Source organism: Sphaeramia orbicularis, chromosome 6, assembly GCF_902148855.1.
Source record: "Sphaeramia orbicularis chromosome 6, fSphaOr1.1, whole genome shotgun sequence".
Lineage (NCBI taxonomy): Eukaryota > Metazoa > Chordata > Actinopteri > Kurtiformes > Apogonidae > Sphaeramia > Sphaeramia orbicularis.
Genome location: NC_043962.1, coordinates 2486499 through 2506498, shown reverse-complemented (window position 1 = coordinate 2506498; position 20000 = coordinate 2486499). Strand labels below are relative to the sequence as shown.

Below are 20000 nucleotides of genomic sequence, written 5' to 3'. Positions count from 1 at the left end.
GGTCCAGTTTGGCCCCTGGGTTATATTTGGGGAATGCAAAAATTACACTGAAGATATTAACAATTATTTTAGTTCAGGTTCCACATACAGACCAATTCAACCTCTAGTGGGTTGGACAAGTAAAATAATATCACAATAACCTGCTTAATTTAACTTTATTTAATTATTTAATTTAACAACAGAATTTTTCTCAGTTTTAGCATAAAAAAAGTAAAATACCAAAACATGTTTACATTTGCAAACTTTCACAAAAAATATGAATAACCTGAACAAATATGAACAACCTGAAATGTCCTCAGAGACATAAGTGTAATTTTACCAATATTCTGCCTGTTACTAAATGTTTTGTGTATTTGTAGATCCACTGTGATCTGTAAGATGTAATGAACATGGGTAAATGATAAACCAAGACATGACACACTTAAAATTGCGCTTATTTTTTGTGAGAAATTTCAGTTTCGTCATGTTTTTCGCATTTTTTAAAGGATAGTTTGCAGATGTTAACAATTTTCAAAATGTTTTCACTCAGAAAACTTTGGAGTTCTATATTATTCTGTTATTATTTTAGCGGTCTGGCCCATTTCAGATCAGATTTAGCTGAATGTGGCCCCTGAATTAAAATGAGTTTGACACCTGTGTCGTAGAGAGTCATAAAAGATGGCTGACAGATATAAACCCTTCTACACATGTGTGATCCACATGGTCCTGACGCTCCAATGGTGTGTTGACAGTGTCAGAGTCCTGTTAGTTCAGCCCAGCCTGACCTGTTTGGACTGGATCAGTACAAACTAACTGTAGTTTAACAGCACTGAGAGTGGACAGATTACAGCTGCACAAACAACCACTGAACATGGGATTTCCACTCAACCTCACTGTCTGACTGCTGCTTGTTTACTCACACATCACACAGAATCAACGACAGTACGTCAGTTTCTCAGTTTCAGCCGGTCATGGTCCGCTCCTCATAGGTTCACCCCCCCCCAGTAATTCACATAATAAAAGGTCCAGTGGTGCATTTATGGACTCTTGTTTTTTTTTTTTTTTTTTTTACTGAATGTGTGCCTCTATGCACACCACTTTAAGTTCCAAACTCCATTTGTAATATGAACACTATGAATCCATAGAATTAATTTGAATAGTTTAACATTTTACATTCTAAGACCATTTAAGTCATTTTTCACACAGTCGAAGACTATTTTAAGTCCTTCATTTATGACTGACAGAAAATATTAGAATATAAAATCAGATGGTCATGGTCTGCTTTTCATAGGTTCAAATCCCCCCCCCCCCCCCCCCCGCAATTCACATAGTAAAATTTCCAGAGTGGTGCATTTATGGACTCTTGTTTTGTTTTTGTTTTTTTACAGAATTTCCACCTCTTTACACAATTAATGTGGTAAACACGACCAGTACAGGTCCACTTTAAACTCCAAACTCCATTTGTAATATGAACTCTATGAATCCATGGAATTAATTAGAATAGTTTAACATTTGTACCTCATTTGCATATCTCTTTTCAGATGCTGGTAGAATTCCAGCCTAATCAGAGCACTAATTGTTTTAGCACATAAAAGCAGGAGTTTCATGTCCCAGAGCGCTGTTTCCTTCCACTAATGGATTTGCAGAAATCCAGTAAAAAAGTGCCCACAACAGAGTCCTGCTAGTCCAGGGTTTAGATCTGATCTGGGGTTCACAGGTACCAGTCCAGGTCCACTTTAAATGAGAGTCCTGGTCAGACCACAAACTGGAACAGGTCCAGCTCTGTTTGCCGATAAATGCACTAAAGTCCAAACATCAAACAGTTTAAAAACAAATACAAACAAATGATTTTTACAAAATACAGAGAGGAAAGGGCTTGAAGGGGGGAATGCATTTGTTTTTCAGAGTGGGGCTTTGCCACATACGTGTTGATAATATTTAGTTTAAATATGGACATATGAATATATTATTACTATATTACTATATAGGACAATATAGGATATTATATGTATTTATATTATATATGTGTTTTTGTTTGTTTTGATTTTTTTTTTTTTTAGTTTTTATTAATATCTGGTAGGATAATTTGTAAATGGGTATTATCATATTAGTTTATATAGGAAAAATGATGTGTGATATTGTTATACGATTATTATTATTATTATTATTCATACAAAATAATAATTGCTGTAAAGTGATCACAAGGAATAGAAATTGGGGATAGGAGTACGTAAGTTTTTACATCCTCCTACTCCTTTTCGAGCATGTATCATTTCATTTGTTTTATTTATTTATTTATTTATTTATTTATTTATATATATATATATTTTTTTTTATTATTACTACCAGAGGCATTGTACCCATGGTGCCATTGTGCAACAGCATGATCAGTAGAACTTGTCTGCCACCACTGTCCATTTGTAAACTACCATTTAATCCTGCATTGTGCAGGTAATAACTGGAGCCAACATGTGAGGCATGAAGGGCAGAGCATGCATGTGTTCGGTCTGTCCAGTAGGATTCCATTCATCCAGCCGTAGTGAACTGCAGCCTTCACATGTTAGCATCGCCTGCTAACAGTAGAAATATCATGAACGGCAGCCGAACCACCTCTGAAAATGGAGTATGGTGGCAGGGATGAAGAATTCAAAGTAGACAGAGGCTGAAATCTCCCAGCATGCCTCACAGCATTTGAATATGGACATAAAATTGTGCCTCGTAGATAGTCAGGGAATGTTTGTGTTCATTTGGCGAGTTTGGCGAAGATCAGATCTGTGAAGGCTGAGGAAAACCTGTACAAACGCCCTCCTGTGATGGAACATCGATCGATCAGACACAGAATGTGTGTTATATAGTAGGATTATTATTTTTATTTATTAATTTTTTGTTGTTTGTTTGCTTATCAATCATTTATGTACCAGTACTTACATTTTGTTGGTTGATTTTTGTTTTGATTTCACCGTCTACATGTTCGAAATAAAGATTTCATTCATTCATTTATTCAAAGCGGAGTGTTGGTTCCTCTCCTATTTCTGTCCTCAGGCCAACGACGCCGCCGTTCCACTCAGTCCACGGTGCAGGACCTGGTCCACGATGCAGGACCTGGTCCACGGTGCAGGACCTGGACCCTGTGGTCCTGCCAGGCTGTTTTTCCTCCATGTGTCTGCACGTCCACAGTCCTACAAAGGAAACAGCAGCAAAAACAACCGTCAGAAAATAAGTAAGAGTTGTTTTTCTTTCTGAACTGAGCTTCTACTTCCTGGTCCGTGGAGTGTCACTGGACCGATCATCTACCAGCTGTGTGAGAACGACCAGCGCCTGCAGAAAAGAAAGACGCTGGTCTAAGGTTTTGATTGAATAAAAAACAAGTGTGTTCTGATCAGATTGGATGTAGACTCTGACTTTAAGGCCAGCTGGACGCGCACGCTGCGTTCACGGCTCTAGCACTTTATTCTGTTTGAGGGACTTCCTGCTGGTGAAAGTGACTTTTCTTCCTATAAAGAATCTTTTACAGATGTGTATAAATAAACTCTTTTATTATTTTATTCTTAAACATAACATTGTTTTTGTATTAAACTGCAAATTTTGGGGGGCAAAACGGTCACTGTGTAAAAGCATCTTTGGAACAATGTGGCATATTTTACAAGTTATGTGATTTATTTTATTTTTCTTGAAGACTGTGTAAGGATGTAGAAAACTGGAGGCTCCTCATACATTCACTCATTTGAAATGTGTTCATCCAGAGGTGTATTAGCTTACGCTGATCTGAAAGGCTCCTGTTCCAAAAACTATGGATTCAAGCCACTTTAAATCCATTTGGAAGCAGCCTGTTGCTTTTGCAGGACATCATGTTGGATGTCACCTCTAATGCACCTTTGCACATGGAGCCACAGACGGAGCCACTTCTCTTCTGTCCATTTAAATGTGAAGTTTTTAGGAAATATTAGAAGATTAGACTTCTCATTTGAAAAAAAACACAATCACCACTGCATTTTTGCACAATCTGTCACCGCCATTTATATTTAGTTTAGACCGCAGGACATTCATTTCTTGTTTTTTTTGACAGTCCTTCGCTCTTCACGTCTGATGGACACTGACCTGAAAACAGCGTCTGTCGCTGAAGGGACTGAATGTGTCCAATTCTGCTTTAGTCATTTAGAAACACAGACTGCATGTTAACTCTAGGGCTGTGTATCCGCAAGAATCTGGAGATACCATACAAATCACAATACTAGGATCACGATATGATGTATCACGACATATGATGATACTGTTAAAAAGGCGATTTTTTTTGATAGTTTCTTTTTTTTTAAATGATTATTTCCTTGAAGAATTGAATTCCAGCAGAAATCTGCACAAATACTAAACACATTTTTATTTGATCCCAACAGGATCTAATGTTCTATCACCAAATGTTCCTGTGTTCAAACTGAAATTCTGTTTTACAGACATTCCAGTTTCAGATCCTGTTCAAATGTTCAGATTCTATTAGTTCACAACTAACATCAGAACAGGAAATGAGTTCAATCCAAACAAAGGAACGAACATTATTGAATAAAAGAGTGTTGAATAATAATAAATAAAATAGAAACAAAAAAATTAAAATGAACTATTTGAATAAATACTTGAAACTATTGATACAGTCCTTTTTAATATCGACACAGTATTGTGAAATGAAATATTGTGATATATTGCCAAACTGATATTTTCTTCCAGCCCTAATGTTAACACTGAGCACTAAAGCACATGAACCCTAAAACACCGGCAGGATGACAGAATCCACTACTGCCTTTCAGAGTATGGTACAAAAGATGCCAAGGAGCCTATGAGTGGAAAGGTTTCCTGATGTTTGACTGTTTCAATCAATGTTTGGGAGGTGAGGATTGAATCTGAATTGAATCTGTCATAGAGTTAACGGTTCCTATTTGGAAGAATGCAGATTATTTCTTTGAATTACTGAAGACGATGCCAATAACTGTAGATGATTACTGCCCAGCACTGGTTGCAGGCGACAGTACAAAAGTGACCTTAGTGCCAAATCTTCTTCCAGGGGATAAGAGTTAAATTGTGCAATAATGTACAGAACTGTGAGATCTCACAAACTGCAATACATGGATGACCATAGGAATGTAGGAGAGCCGACTGGAACACACCATAGGCACATGGACTGCACAACCGTGTTAGCCTGGGGGGTCTGAGGCGGGGTCTGGGGCGGGGTCTGCTCTGCACGGTGGTCCAACCCCAATTCACCCTTGGCCCCTCCCCCTTAGTCCTACCCCTCTATTTTGTGCGTTCACGTGAAGGGGTAGGGGTGTCCCGATTCTAGATGAGTCAAAGGGGGAGGGGCTGTTTGATACAGAAGCGTATTGCATTCACACTAAAAAATAAATTCGGCTCTGTTTTTTCCGGATTAACGAGACTGTTTTCTGAAAAAAATAAAAATTCAGCTGTTTTTACAAGATAATTATCTCGTTAGTTCAGAAAAACAGAGCTGAATATATTTTTTAGTGTGAATGCAATACGCTTCTGTGGTTTGACCCTCCAAACGTAGATGTTCCAGGACCACCCTCCAAACCCAGGGGTCTGATAAATGTCCCATAATTCAGTTACACTCATGGGTCAGATGGAGGTAAACACAGTCCAAAGAAACACACAAATGGACAGATTTACTGAAACACAAACTACTGAAGCGTGTGATCGTCCGTTAAATGTGGTTTCAATGTGTCACAGATGTCATTTCTGCGGTTTATAGTTGATCGACGCTAAAAGATGGAACAGAGACGGTTCCAGCTGCTGACCACATGGAGAATTCTGTCCAAACAAAGTTTGAACATCTGTTTATAGTGACATCGATGACTGATGATGACGGAACAGGTCTGGAAGGGTTGGACCATTTACACCACTACCCCTTAGAACTGGGTTTAAAGGGGGAGGGGCAAGGGGGAGTGGCCAAAAGGTGAATTGGGATTGGCCCGCTGAGTCGGACCCAAGTGAATGCAGTCAACGGACCTTCCAACCGACCACCGGCTCTGTCGAATGTAGGGCTGGAAATTCAGGCAGGGGGCTGCGTTAGCTTTTAGCTAACAGGAACCTAGCCGACATGTGATGTTCTAACCACAGTAGTATAGAAGTAAATCTGTTTTATCGGAATTTTAATTATAAAAGCCATTGAATTTCTAGTACTGAATTTTTTTTACACTGAAATTAAGTATCTGAATTTTTTGTCTCAATTTTACTGTGTTCATAAATTTAGAAAATTAAAAAATTCAGACACAAAAAATTCAGATCACACATCCGGGACACCAAGGATAAGCAATCGATTCTATCTCAAGTCGAACCGACAGCCGGCCAGTCAAGTTACGTTAGGTTGGTCATGTGATGCTGAAAAAATTCAGATACTTAATTTCAGTGCAAAAAAATTCAGTGCTAGAAATTCAGTGGCTTTTATAATTCAAAATCTGATGAGACAGATTTACTTCCACACTGGAGCTTTCTACGGCTTTGGTGTTATTTATAAGTGAGGTCTTTTCCATAGTGTAGCTTTCCATCTAGATGTGGTTCCATTAGTTGCTGTGCTACAGACATGGGTACTTTTGTCTTCTAGCTGTGTTTCCACCCCAGGAACTTTCCCTACGAAACTCACTTTCCCAGTTCTGCTGATTTTTTTTTTTTTTTTGACAACCAAAGAACCAGATGTCAGCCAAGTGAACATGTTACTGCTGTCACAGAAAAACAGAACAGTCGGCCTAGTCTGCACAGTCGTAGCCCTATGAAGATGAAAATAAAACCCAGCGTCAGTATTGAATATGTCCTTACATTGTACACAGAAACAAAAGTAACAAACATTTCCAAAGGACTTTCCAAGATTAGACTTAATTTTGTGCACGATCATAAGTGTGGACTAAACTGGAGTCTGCTAATGGAAACCTTAGCACATATGTTCAAGTAGGCTCCGCCTTAATACATCAACCACTAAGAGCAGATAAGATCAGATCAAATAAAGATAAGATAATATTAAGATAAGATTCAGATCAGATCAGATAGTCTTTATTGTTCTTGTACGTTGCACAATAAAATGATGTTCAGTTCCATCCCATGGCCTCACAACAGTAGTATTTTCAAAACCGCATTCGTCACCTTTGTAGCTGTCACTAACAAAGGCTTGTTTTGTGTTTGTTTTTGGGTCACATGTACAGACTATAATGTGATGTAATGACACGGCGCTTTGGTGACTCTAAGGCAAGTTGTTTCTCAAGAGTGAAAATAGTGTCATTATCAAATCAAATTTTATTTATATAGCGCCAAATCATAACAGAAGTTATCTCATGACACTTTGTATGTTAAGTTGGTCGAGACCAGACTCTAAGCCAATTTACAGAAACCCAACAGAATCCTCCATCTGTTGCAAATTGATTCTGAATCAATGCAGGAGGTTTTTTTTAAATTAATGAATTGATTCGGAATCAATTCGCAACAGCTGAACAAATCGAAAGAATCAAGTTAGTTAAAAGAATCGGACTTTCATCACTAAATTTACAACAAAGTGTGTGTGAAACCAAACTAATACTGTTGATTAGAAAATGTAATTCTTAAGTTGTAGCATTAAAGTGACACCTTACTTTAGATTTATTGACACAGTTACTTTGGACTTATTAGTAAGTTATTTTTGCAATTAACTGCAACATCTTTTTACATTTAAATAACCATATTTCGTGGAACAAGTTACATAACATTTTTAACTAAATCCAACAAATTCCAACATTTTATTTCTCAGGGTGTAGTGATGTCTGATCTAAATATGGGTATTGGTACATCACTAGGGTTTCCTATAGAGCTGCATGTGTCAGATGGACCAACAGTAAAGAACACAGTCCGCGTATCGAAGGGAACTGTTGGTTTTATACTAACACTACATTCAACTGTACGAGGTGTGTCCGAAAAGTTCCAGGTCTGGCATCACAAAAGGTAGATTTCACCTACAAACTACCAGTTTTCCCCTTCAGGGTAATCGTCCTGGAGTGTGGAACTGTGATATATTTTTTGTGACGCCGCTCCTGGAACTTTTCGGACACACCCCGTATGGAAGGAAACACCAGGTTCTGGAAGTTCTGGGTATTTTTGGTGGAAATGCAGCTTTAGTCTTCATCAAAATATGATGAAACATAGAAGTTTGAGGAGGTGGTGCTCATGTTCTGTAGTTCTACCAAGGCATCAGATCCATTCATCTACCGCTCCCTCTAAAAGCCAGCTGAACGCAGCCTCCTGCATTCGATGGTCCCAGGTTAACGTTGTTGTTGCAGACCCTCTCTGTGTACGCTTTGAGGACAGTGGAGAGAAAGCAAACTGTGGTGGATATCACGTGAAATTGCACTAAAAATCACAGTTGTTTGATATTTGAGAGTATAGAGTACATTTTAGATCTAGCATTTATTCTCGTTCCTCATGATAATATGAGTGTTAATGGTTTGTTTTTCCAAGGAGTGATGATGACACACATTCAGTTGTGTGTTGTGTTCTTAATTTATTCTGTTTTCCATTTTAATTATTTGCACTGGAAATGAACAGATGTGTGTACACATGACATTTATGCTTGTCAAAATTGCAGATGAGAAAACCAAATATTTTTGTTCATTGAGTGAATTCAATCTCTGCTGTAACAAAGCCTAGAAAACCAAAAGCATCTGTGCATTAGGAACGGTGTTGACAAAGTGGACGTCCTCAAATACAGACGACGCTCCAGAACCGTGTCCTGCTTTCACCACATGCACCGCCGTGTGCAGATGCTTCTGGAAGTGGGCCGCATCCTGCTGAAAATGTGACATGTTTTAAATGGTTTCTTGCAAAGACTAAAATGTATTGTTGCAGAGAGTCATGGAAACTGTATTCCATCAGTGTATGAAATATTTAACTTGTTCAAATAAATAAAAGTGGAAATATTCATGCATTCACTCGTTTCATTCAGTTTTTCCTGGAGCGGCTGACCTAAATCCTCTCCTCAGTCTTGGAACCAGAACTGGGAATGGCACGTTTTTGGATTTCTCCACATGCCGCGGTGCTTTTTTCCTCCAGATGACCTCATTTTTTTGGGTGATGTCATTCAACACTCTGATCATAAGCACCCCCCCATACCCCCCCACCCCCAGGCTTGTACTGTAGGCACTAGGCATGATGGGGAATCACTTCATCTGCCTCTCTCCATCATTCTGGACCTGGACTCATCAGACCATGTGACCTTTTCCCACTCAAACCAGTCCAACCTGTATGTGCTGGAGACCCTGGTGGTCCACCCAGTAGGGGACCCCCCCCCCATAAGACCACCTATGGGTCCATCCATTGTTACTAGGGCTGTGTATCGGCAAGAATCTGGAGATACGATACAATTCCCAATACTAGGATCACGATACGATAAATCACAATACTGTTAAAAACGCAATTTTTTGTTTGTTTCTCTTTTGTTTTAATGATTATTTCCTTGAAGAATTGAATTCCAGCAGAAATCTGCACAAATACTAAATACGTTTGTATTTGATCCCAACAGGATCTAATGTTCTATCACAAAATGTTCCAACTGTGTTCAAACTGAAATTCTGTTTTACAGACATTCCAGTTTCAGATCCTGTTCAAATGTTCACATTCTATTAGTTCACAACTAACATCAGAACAGGATTTGAGTTCAATCTAGAGCTGCAAACCGATTAATCGACCCAAAGTGATCCAAAAAATCATTCAACCACAATTCTCCTGAACCAAAGCTTTGTTTCCTTCATTTCTCTGCTGTTAAATATTGGTTCCACTGTTGTGTTTCACACGGACGCTTATTGTGACGCACAAAGAAGCTTCAATTCGGGAAAACTGCAATAAAATATTTCCCTTCAATCAATTCCAGTCAATTAATTGAATTGGGAATTTTTGCACTGACTTCAAGCACCTAATCGATTAATCGGTTGCAGCTCTAGTTCAATCCCAACAAAGGAACTAACATTATTTAATAAAAGAGTGTTAAATAATAAGTAAAATATAAACAAAAGAGAGAGAGAGAAAAAAAATTAACCTTGTAGAAGCCAATAATGAAATAACAGCTGATAACATAACAACGGCCGATAACGTAATAAATTTGCCATTTTTAAAATGTAATAGGCCAACGACGTAATTAAAGTCCTGAACTGATAACGTAATAGCTTTTGGCCAATAACGTTATAACTTTTCACATTATTGGCTCAGTTATTACATTTGCAAAGAATTTTTTTTTTTACCAGGACAATAATGTAATAACCAGCCAATAAGTTATCACGTTATTGACCAAAAGTTATTATGTTATCGGTTCAGGACTTTTATTACGTTGTTGGCCAGATATTACATTATTGGCTTACTATATTGTAAAATTGGCAGATTTATTACGTTATCAAGCCGTTATTACATTATTGGCTTCGACAAATCTCCGCCATATCTGCATTTGAATAAATACGTAAAAATATCAATAAAGTACTTTTTAATATCGATATAGTATTGTGAAATGAAATATCACGATATACTGCAGAATCGATATTTTCTTACAGCCCTATTTGTTACATTCCACTGTCTTCACTTCCCTAACTTTTTGCGGTCGGCCAGTATTTAACCCTTTATTGGACACTCATTGAAATACTAGCGTGTCATTGGACATCGTTCTCTCCCTTTTACCATAAAACGTCCCAGCAGCACTTACTAAAAAGTAGTGATGTTTGGAGATGTGCCGAGGCTTCGAAGCGTGTGTCCAGTTTTGGAGGGGGTGTTTCCACGAAGCCCGTATCGAGGCTTGCTTCATTTAGGGGAGGAGCCAAAAATGATGACGTCCGAAGCCTCGCTGCCTGGCTGTCCCACGTGACTGCTTCAGGAAGTGGTTCAGAGGTGGTTCTATGGGTTCAGGTTTGACAGCAGGATAAACCCCCCAGGCTCTGATCAACATGTGAGTTTATGATGGAGAGTTAGGGTCAGAGCCGAGTTTGGATAGTTTGGAAACTAGAGTTTGGATAGCGTTTCTATAGTTTGGAGATAGTTTGAAGAGTTTAGAGAGAGAGATCATTTGAAGATTTAGGAGAGTGAGAAGAGAAGGATGAGTAAGAGGATGGAGCCAGTGAATAAGAGGAGGATTCCCCCTGTGGGAACATTTGGATTTGATAAGGTCAACTGAATCTAACATTATTTCAGACACATAAGGTTTGTTTATCTGGAGTACTGGGAGAGACAAAAAATGACTGTACCCCAATTTATATAATGCTGCTCTTGTGTTTTTGGAGAGGTTGTGTCAAAAAAAAAAAAAAAAGGAATCACTTCAAACCAAAAACTGTTGAGAAACTGTGATTTCTGAATCAAATCTCCCCTGTCCTGTACATCATTGTCCAAGTTACACCAGCATGTTCAGTGTCCTCTTCCTAGTTCCACATGTATTTCCCACTGTCCTCTGCCTGTTTAAGTCCAGGACATTTTCCTAAAGTGATAAGAAATAAAAATGACACAACCTCCCACATATTACTACCATTTGGGGGAAATTTACACACACAGAATACATTCAATAATATTTTATTATACACATATGTGATAATTTATGTAGAGAAATTATTTGGTTGTACATTTTTTGTTATTCATAGTCATTCCACAGAGCCATAACTACGGTGGCCCAGAGGTGCAACAGGCCAAAAAATTATCCACTAGACGAAAAAAATTATCTACTACAAGAAAAAAAAAGAGAACAGCCTAAAAAAATTATCCACTAGATGAAAAAAAATATCTACTACAAGATAAAAAAGAGAACAGCCCAAAAAAAATTATCCACTATAAGAAAAAAAAGAGAACAGCCTAAAAAATTATCCACTAGATGAAAAAAAATTATCTACTACAAGAAAAAAAAGAGAACAGCCTAAAAAAATTATCCACTAGATGAAAAAATTATCTACTACAAGAAAAAAAAAGAGAACAGCCTAAAAAAATTATCCACTATAAGAAAAAAAAAGAGAACAGCCTAAAAAAATTATCCACTACATGAAAAAAAATTATCTACTACAAGAAAAAAAAGAGAACAGCCTAAAAAATTATTCACTAGATGAAAAAAATTATCTACAAGAAAAAAAAGAGAACAGCCCAAAAAAAATTATCCACTATAAGAAAAAAAGAGAACAGCCTAAAAAAATTATCCACCAGATGAAAAAAATTATCTACTACAAGAAAAAAAAAGAGAACAGCCCAAAAAAAATTATCCACTGTATGAAAAAAAAGAGAACAGCCTAAATAAATTATCCACTAGATGAAAAAAAAATCCCCTATAAGAAAAAAAAGAGACCAGCCAAAAAATTATCCACTAAAGAAAAAAAAAGAGAACAGGCAAAAAAATTATCTACTAGCCCCAAAAATTATTCACTATAAGAAAAAAAAAGAACAGGTGAAAAAATTTATCTACTATGAGAAAAAAAAGAGAGCAGCCCCCCAAAAATATCCACTATAAGAAAAATAAACCATCATCCACCTTTTCAATTACGGGGGCGCTGTTTACCCGAAAGGTGTCTTGCTTTAAAATTAAGACCACCACAAAAAATAAAAGGATAGGCTGAAAAATTTTAAGGCTTTCGGCTAATGTGGCTAATGCTAAGGAAGTACCCCACCGGAAGTGGAGGTCGTGCGCTAAAAATAAAGTTATTTTAAAATATAGATATTTCCATTAATATAGTTTGCAAAGCAGTTAAATGATTAAATACGGTTCAGTGTCTGCTCAAGCTTAGGCATGGGCGTTAAATGGTTAAGGTTAGGGTTAGGGTATGGTTGGGGTTAGTTTTCAGTGGTAAATGGCCCTTGTGTGCACTGTGTGAAGGTTCGTTGCTAAGCTAATGCTAACGCGAAAAGTTAACGGCAACTTTGTGAACTACCAGTGCGAGTAAACAATTGTGTGATTACGGTGTGAATTGTTCAACTGCCTGACATTCAATATCATTTTTGATGAATATTCGCTACAAGAAGTTCTGAAATATTTTATTTTGAGAGGAGGAGAAGAGGAACTTCCTGTGGAGCTCCACTATCATGACATCGCCCATTTGTTGAGAGGACAGCGAGTGCATATTGCGGCACCGACACCTGGTGCCGTGGCACCTCGGCTGGTGCCGCGACGTACCGCGGTACCACGGCTCGGTGCCAGGTACCCCAGCACGGCACCGCGTACCAGGCTCGGTACCACAGCTCAGCTCGTTGCCAGGTGCCGAGGCACTGCGGTACCACGGCACACATCTGTATCTCCACAAAATGTCCTTCTTGATCTAGTGTTAGTGAAGACACTCCGTTTGAGTTGAGGAGCAGAGGTCTACCTGCAAACAAATGGGCGATGCCATGATAGTGGAGCTCCACAGGAAGTTCCTCTTCTCCTATTCATTCATTTTTGATGAATATTCGCTACAAGAAGTTCTGAAATTATTTTATTTTGAGAGGAGGAGAAGAGGAGCTTCCTGTGGAGCTCCACTATCATGGCATCGCCCATTTGTTTGCAGGTAGACCTCTGCTCCTCAACTCAAACGGAGTGTCTTCACTAACACTAGATCAAGAAGGACATTTTGTGGAGATACAGATGTGTGCCGTGGTACCGCAGTGCCTCGGCACCCTGGCAACGAGCTGAGCTGTGGTACCGAGCCTGGTACGCGGTGCCGTGCTGGGGTACCTGGCACCGAGCCGTGGTACCGCGGTACGTCGCGGCACCAGCCGAGGTGCCACGGCACCAGGTGTCGGTGCCGCAATATGCACTCGCTGTCTCTCAACAAATGGGCGATGTCATGATAGTGGAGCTCCACAGGAAGTTCCTCTTCTCCTCCTCTCAAAATAAAATAATTTCAGAACTTCTTGTAGCGAATATTCATCAAAAATGATATTGAATGTCAGGCAGTTGAACAATTCAACACCGTAATCACACAATTGTTTACTCGCACTGGTAGTTCACAAAGTTGCCGTTAACTTTTCGCGTTAGCATTAGCTTAGCAACGAACCTTCACACAGTGCACACAAGGGCCATTTACCACTGAAAACTAACCCCAACCATACCCTAACCCTAACCTTAACCATTTAACGCCCATGCCAAAGCTTGAGCAGACACTGGAACCGTATTTAATCATTTAACTGCTTTGCAAACTATATTAATGGAAATATCTATATTTTAAAATAACTTTATTTTTTAGCGCACGACCTCCACTTCCGGTGGGGTACTTCCTTAGCATTAGCCACATTAGCCGAAAGCCTTAAAGGTCCCGTATTATGCAAATCTGACTTTGTGACAGTTTTCTTATAGTAGTGTGTGTTGCAGTAGCCACATATGAGGTTAGAATTTGAAAACTGTCTGTTTCCTCCTGCCTTGCTACACCACAGTTTGTGAAAATGCTCAACGGCCGAGTTTGAGTTGGCTCCGTTTATGACGACATAAATGGATTTAACTCCTCCCCCTGACTGTGCCCCCACCCTTGCACAGCGAGCCCCGCCCTGGCAAAGTACCTCTTGGACAACAAAACATGGCGAAGGCGAGACACGCAAGTTGTGGTGTTGTTGGCTGCACACACCAACACGATAGTTTATTTTTGCTCCCCACTTCCGAGCCTCTCTGTAAAAAGTGTCTGGATTCTATCTGTGATGCTCATGGACCAAACAACATTCCCAAACACCTGTATGTGTGTGCCCGGCATTTCACGGAAGAGTGTTTTGTAACATGGGCCCATGCAGCTGCGGCTTAGCACAAAGACTCTGAACCAAGAAGGATGCAGTACCAACGCTTCGTGACCCAAGTACAAGTGTGGGAGATGTAAGTTCTTCTCATTTTTTTGTATCTTTACTGCATAACCCTACATTACGGATAAGCTGGTGGTTGTGATGTGTACGTCTAACGTAGCATGGCAGCTAACATAGCTCGGCTTACTGCTGCTAACGTTTTGCGTCCCCGTTAACATGCAAGAGCTGATAATATCAAGAGACTTCAACAGAACTACTTGAACACAGGCCTTTGTGGTTGGCGTCAGTATAGTTAGCATCAGGCTTGTTAGCAGCTGCCTGCATTAGTGGCGGCAGGCGTCTTTCCGTGTCAGGTCCACGAACCCGACACAACACCGCCGTTTTCCGTCGGGGGCTCAATCACGCCTCAAGGCAAAGAAAGCCAGTGTTGGAAGACGTTCTGTCTGAGACATGTGTATTGTAGACGAGAGAGCCATGGCTTCACAGTCAACAATTAGCGCGTAGTACCGCTAGCGGAAGCCGCGTCCTCTCCAGAGAGGGGAGGGGGAGTGGGCTTGGACAGATGAGTTCATTTGCAATACCGGAAGCAGGCCCAGAAAACGGCCTGTTCTGAGGAGGCTGGGGAGAGGGACTTTTTCGCCGCTGAAACTCCGAAAAAAGGATGATTTTGGGGCGAACAAACTTACAATACTATGTTTTTGGGCTTCTGAGACCTATATGACGTGACTGACAAAATAGCATAATACGGGACCTTTAAAATTTTTCCAGCCTATCCTTTTAGTTTGTGTGGTGGCCTTAATTTTAAAGCAAGGCACCTTTCGGGTAAACAGCGCCCCCGTAATTGAAAAGTGGAGTGATGTTTTTTTTGTTCCTATAGTGGATATTTTTTTGGGCTGCTCTCTGTTTTTCTCATAGTAGATAATTTTTTTCACACGTTCTTTTTTTTTTTTTTCTTATAGGAATAATTTTTTGGGCTAGTAGAAAATTTTTTTTTTGTGCCTGTTCTCTTTTTTTTTCTTTTAGTGGATCATTTTTTTGGCTGTGTCTCTTTTCTTTCTCTATAGGGGATTTTTTTTTCTCTAAGTGGATAATTTATTTAGGCTGTTCTCTTTTTTTCTTATAGTGGATAATTTTTTTTAGGCTGTTCTCTTTTTTTTCTTGCAGTAGATAATTTTTTTGTCTAGTGGATAATTTTTTTTTAGGCTGTTCCACTCTTTTTTTTCCTTATAGTGGATAATTTTTTTGGGCTGTTTTTTCTCTTTTTTTTTTCTTGTAGTAGATAATTTTTTTCATCTCGTGGATAATTTTTTTAGGCTGTTCTCTTTTTTTTCTTGTAGTAGATAATTTTTTGTCATCTCGTGGATAATTTTTTTAGGCTGTCTCTTTTTTTCTTGTAGTAGATATTTTTTTCATCTCGTGGATAATTTTTTTTAGGCTGTTCTCTTTTTTTTCTTGTAGTAGATAATTTTGTTCATCTAGGTGGATAATTTTTGGCCTGTTGCACCTCTGGGCCACCGTACATAACAGACCCTAAAATTAAATGCATCCCACATTCTGTGGTTCAGGTCCAGCTGCCTGTGATTATAAGCATGGCCAGTAGGTTGGTTTCGTGTGCATATGAAGCTTCGAGAAATGAACCCTTTCTCGAATCAACTGGTCTCAGTGGTTCGATGCCTCGTAAGGCTTCATCTCAACATCACTACTAAAAAGTAACCACATGCAAAAAACAACAGTAATAAGTTCGTAAACAGACAAAGATCACTTATATTCACTATTGACATGGACCAGAGTAGACTTTGTTAAATGATGTCAGAGGTGGTGCACAGCTCCTCCTACTGTCCCGAGTTAGTAAAACACTGTAAACAACCACAGTGTACCTGGTTCAAGCCCGGATTAACCATATGGCAACGGCAATTGCCAGGGGCCCGCGACCTCTGAAGGGCCCTGGGTAGCTCGGGCATAACAAAATATCTGGTTATCTTTTTGCTTATAAATGAAACTGTCCGCAACAAGTGTTCTTAAATATATACTTGATCTTTGGAAATGGTTTCTTATTTATTTTTGTGAAAATGGAGGACACTTCCCTCTCTTTCTAATGTATTGATCAATTTTAGATTATACTGATCTAATGTGTTTTGTTTCATATCATCATATGTAAGTGAGTGGCCTTGACAAGAGCTATAGTGGTGCACTTGTAGTTCTACCAGCATTTACACATTTGTACATCAAAATGCATTTGATGATAGTTTAGTATTGAAGTATGGTGTATATTTACAGATATTCCTGGAAATTTATTCTGTATTTTGCCAGATTATAGGCATCCTGGGGTTGTGATGATGGGGCCCTTGAATATTGTTGCTGTGGTGGAAAAAAATTTACTTTTATTATTATACTCTTTATATTTTATACTGTTAGTACATCTTCTTTAATGCTGAGTCATTGTCATTATGTTTGATGTTTACCACTCTGTAACACCCCCAACCCAGGAACGGAGTTCTTGCCTTGAGTTTAAGAACCCAAACACCTAAATGTCTGAATGTGTAGATAGAGAATGGCGCCTGCACTCCAGATTGGATCCAGCAAGGTTAGAGTGGAGAGGTCATCATGACCTCTTCACGGAGCAGAGAAGGAGTAGTATGGGGTAGGTACGATGTACGTAAAGGAATGACATCATAGTTTGAGGGGGTTGGATTTGGTTCTATATAATCTTTAGTTTTCTCTTGTTTAAGCGACTTCACTTACAGAGGTTTCTCTGTGACTGACTTCTCAATAATGCATTTATTTATTTTAACTGTAACTTTCTCTCCTCCTCTTTGTGTGTGGGTTATCAGTTGAACATTTCCATAACATTGCCCAGGTACAATGAAGTGTTCTCTGGCCCTGCCTGGTTTATTCCAAAAGAATGTTGTCTCTGTTCCAAATGTGATGTCTTATTGGAATAATGTCTTTCCAAACCTGAAATGGAAGAAAATCTGGTGTCTACCCTCTAAATATTTAATAATAAACAAAATAAAGAAGTTTCTCTCAAATTAATTCATTCTATCCTTACAAACTGTTCCTGCACAGATATAAAAAGGACTTCAGTGTGGATCGGCTCCTTTTATAATCAGTTAGAAGAAAACGTATATCATCTGTTGTGGTTCCTGTCCCTCTCGAATAATTTCTGGCAAGATGTCTGTTTTTTTTATTTGTCAAAAACATTGTTTCTGATTTTCTCTTACTTATTCAAAAATATTGTTTGGTATTGTCTCATATTCTGCTAACAAATCAGATCAATATTACAACATCAATCTAATTCTATTTTTGGGCAAAATACCACATTCATAAATCCAAATTCTCAAATCCTTTGTAATCTTTAAAATTGATCTTACTCAATATATTTCAAATATTCATTATTCTAAAAATAAAAAAGCTATCAAAACCCTGATCTATGGAACACTTCTAATCTTTGAGTAATCTGATTATTAGTTTTGTTTGCATATTTTGTCCCCTGGCTATGTTCTGTTCATGTTCTTCTATTCATATTCAATGTACTTTTCCTGTTCCTATTGTACTCTGTATAACACTAAATAATTAAACATGTTAAAAACAAACAAACAAACAAACAAACAAAACAATAAACAACTGTCCAGAGTTAGTATCTGCAGGATGCGTTCAAAGACAACACAGAGCTGCAAGGAATGAACTGTGGTGAGTCGTGTCTGAAAGTGTCTGGAATAATTAATGCGTTTGTGTAAATATTCTGTTCATAGTTTGTATTTTACCAAGTAATGTCTCCGTAACAACTTCAGCTAACTGTTATGAGCCCAGACTGTAAACTATATTGTCTTTAAACTGACCATTTTACTGATAAAATGGCACTTTTTTCAGTGTTAAAACTGACTCCTGAATTGTTCGTGTTCTTCAGATTTATCCTCAGACCAAAGTGGACTTTCATCCGTCATTCCACTGTCAAACTGTGTCTAAGGTAATCTTTGTGCACCTCTGGTCAGTTTTATTAATTTTATTCATTTTCAAACTGCCGTTTTTCTCCCGGTTAGCTAACGTCGCTAACGCTAGCTTAGTTTAGCCACGTAAGGCTACATGTGAGCGTTCAAGGTCCCTCGTTAAAATGTGAATAGTCTCCAATTTCTTATACCAAAAAAGGACTAACAGGGATTCTGATTTGTATTAATGTGATTTCACACGGTTATGAGTCGTAATGTATCAGAACACTTTACCAACATTCACTATATAATCACTTCAGTTGTAATTATTATTTCTACTGTTTTGTACGTAAGTATTATGTAGCACATAAAACAGAGCTGTGAGGAATGAACTGGGATTTATCCTCAGACCAAGGTAGACTTTCCACTGTCAATCCACTGTCAATCTGTGTCACAGGTAATCTTTGTGCACCTCTGGATCAGTGTTATTTAGTTTTATTCATTTTCAAACTGCCGTTTTCTCCGGTTAGCCAACGTCGCTAATGCTAGCTTAGTTTAGCCACGTTAAGGCTACGTGCGATGCGTTCAAGGTCGCCTCGCTACATAACTGTGATATGCTCTACAATTTTCTTATACTAATAAAAGGATTATACAGGGATTCTGATTTGTTAATGTCAGTACACACGGTTAGGAGTTGTAATGTATCAGAACACTTTAACAACATTACTTTATGATCATATTCAGCTGAAATTTTATTTATTTTGCACATCATAAAACATCAACGAGAAAATTAAAAAAACAACAACATTCAAACAAGTAACATCATTGTGCTGGAGAGGTTAGAAGCCGAAAAAGGCTGATATGAATACCTCCCCGGAAATGAACAATGCACAGGGAGAAAAAGAAAAAAACAGTAGTGTATATGTGTGGTGTGGTCCATAACTAACGTAACCAGAGGTGTTTTCTGTCAACTGCAGTGGAAGCTCAGCTTCCCCTAAAAATGGACTCCAATTAAATGCACAGATCTGTTCAGGTTGTGTTGACATTTCATTGACTACAAATGTGTTGGAACACGTTCATCTCACAGACAAGTTCGTTCAGAATCACTTTTATCCCAGATCAGTGGACTGGCTGTTGTTCACTTCTCCTCCATTCCCGTGTCTCTATTTTCTCATTCCACTCTGCTCAGTGCATTTGTCCATAGACGCTCAGCGTCCATGCACTTCAATGGGACTGAGTGGAACTGGTTTTATCATTAATACCGTCGCACATTCTGCTGTGAAATCAGAGAAACCACTACCAAATTAACTGTTCATTTCTTGCACTGTAAATACACAAATATACAAATCACAAGGAACAGAGGGCCGA

At 38.6% G+C, this 20000-nt stretch overlaps 1 protein-coding gene and 1 pseudogene across 1 annotated transcript in view; both read left to right on the top strand.

Moving 5' to 3' along the window:
- Nucleotides 1–3111, top strand: part of LOC115421673 (heat shock factor protein 1-like) — a 25911-nt gene extending 22800 nt beyond the window's left edge. The window contains exon 13 of the mRNA XM_030137677.1: nucleotides 3022–3111. The gene's annotated coding sequence lies outside the window, so the exon portion shown is untranslated. The remainder of the gene's footprint in view (nucleotides 1–3021) is intronic.
- The window catches only part of LOC115421684 (CCR4-NOT transcription complex subunit 1-like), a 969367-nt pseudogene that overhangs the window by 553745 nt on the left and 395622 nt on the right, over nucleotides 1–20000 (top strand).